This window comes from Triticum dicoccoides, chromosome 3A (genome assembly GCF_002162155.2).
Source record: "Triticum dicoccoides isolate Atlit2015 ecotype Zavitan chromosome 3A, WEW_v2.0, whole genome shotgun sequence".
In the NCBI taxonomy this organism is placed as follows: Eukaryota; Viridiplantae; Streptophyta; class Magnoliopsida; order Poales; family Poaceae; genus Triticum; species Triticum dicoccoides.
This window is the reverse complement of record NC_041384.1, coordinates 711,901,866-711,903,986: the sequence shown is the minus strand read 5'-3', so window position 1 is coordinate 711,903,986 and position 2,121 is coordinate 711,901,866.

Below are 2,121 nucleotides of genomic sequence, written 5' to 3'. Positions count from 1 at the left end.
AAGAATTAAGGCAGTGTTTGCAGAATTAAATTTGGAAACAAGAACGAATAAAAACTAGAATTCCTAGAATGAAAACTAACTCAAGAATTGAACATGCATACTCAATCTCGGCTGTGAGAAAATGCTAGAAGATAAGTGCAAGAGTTGTGCAATTTTGCGGACGGGGGAACAAAGGCTGATGAAATATTAATAAAAAATGAAAGGCTGACTGGAAAAAAAATGATTGCAGCTTGCAAACTGAAGAATGAACTAACTTAAACTGAAGAAAAAGTGGGCAAATAGCAGAAATGGCTAGTTTCGTTTGTGTTCACGGCTTCGTGCCTGGGCGCAACTGCTGCCTAGTGTAGAGTTGAACCTTGGAAAATTATTGCCTCGTCAGGCAGCCTAGTCTAAAAGTTGTTTGGTGCCTGCCGTGGCTGGGAGAGTTATTAGGAAGTGCAGTTTCTGTATTTACGACCCAGGCAGCCTCCAGGCATTCGACTCCTTAGGCCTAGACCAGGCTAAACACATCCCTGGCTTCTCTAACCAGGCTCATCACCTCGATGCTATTTCAGGCCAGGCCACCCCAGGCTTTGTGAGGACAGCAACCAAACGACTTCAAGGATTTTCCATGCACGCTCCAGGCCAGGCTAGATATCACAAGGACATGAACCAGACCAGCTCAAATCTTTCTTTCTCCTAGTAGAAAAAACCTTTCTGAAAAAAGTAGAAAAAACCCTGAACCTTTTCTCGCACATTCTTGCTTCCTCATGATCCATGATACCAGCAGATGTGGTAAGAATGATCCGTCCAAAATCAAGCCCTCAGGAGACACTCCTGAAAGTTTGACAACACATAGGTTACAGGCTTGTTTTCTACAGACTAACCAGCTGAGGTGAGGGGACCAGCATTGCAGTCCAGGACTCAATCTCCAAGGTCCAAGCGTGGACTGATGACACCACACTTGTTCAATCTTCCATTCAGCTTCAAAACTTTCATACCAGACATGTGATCATCAACATATTCAAATTCACCAATTAATGTATCTTGCACTCAGAAAAATGCATCATTAGTTTCTATGGACACAGGTGCAACATAGTTTTACAACTTTCTATCATTTTTTGCACTTCTCAGCACTGTACATGCTCGTAATAGCATCCCACCATTTTTGCTGCAAAGTGTGATAAACGACATAGGACTGCATGAACATCTTGAAATACCTTACACCTCAAAATGGGCCTATCAATCCAGAGAATCAATGGATTAATACTAGGCACATGAATAAATATTATAGATGTCTATATTTTTACCATATAAACTTAAACAGGTTTTACTTAAGACAAGATTAGGTGAGTACTTCTTTCGTATAATATACTAATGGGAACATTGGCTTCACAAACAAGAAAAGAAAAAACAGATTGTTCAATACTGTTGATAGCCTGGCACCAAGAAAACAATGAAACCATCCATGCTTCTCACGGTTAAACTATTGTAGCATATGACGATCGTTTCTCGCTTTGCTTCTATATATGGTGGTACCACCATAGTTTGTATAGGTACCACCACAGTTTGTACTCCTTTGTAGTAGAGGTCTGCTTCAATGCTTACCCCATCAAAGTGCAGCAGGCATCCTAAGAAACGGACTTTGTTAGGGACAGGATAACTGGAACCATCAGTCTATCTAGCATCAGCAATACGATCACGATTGACACAGGGGTTCCATTTAGCTTGGTCTGGTCCCAAGTCAGCTAGTTCAGCCACTGCTCCTGATGTCTCATATTCCTAGGTTTTCTCATATGTTTTCCACTCTTCTCTAACACTCCCTTTACCTATTTAATGAAATAAATTAGTTGATGCTGCCAACACATTAAAATATAGAAGGCAAGCTAGTCTATTGAACACGAAGTGGTACATATCAGAAGTTATCCTTGTTCACGTAAGTGAAGGTTTCTGTGGTATATATAGGAAAACATTGTGCACACAAGTAGAGGTTAAGAGGTTGGTGGTTGGTAGGAGCTAGGATCCTACCTGGTCTAAGGCGTAGGTTGTACGGGAAGGGGAGGGTTGACGGAGATGCGATTGCGGCTGCTGGCGGCGGGGCGCCGTGGCGCGATGAACAAGAGGCGGCGGCGGCGCAAGAGG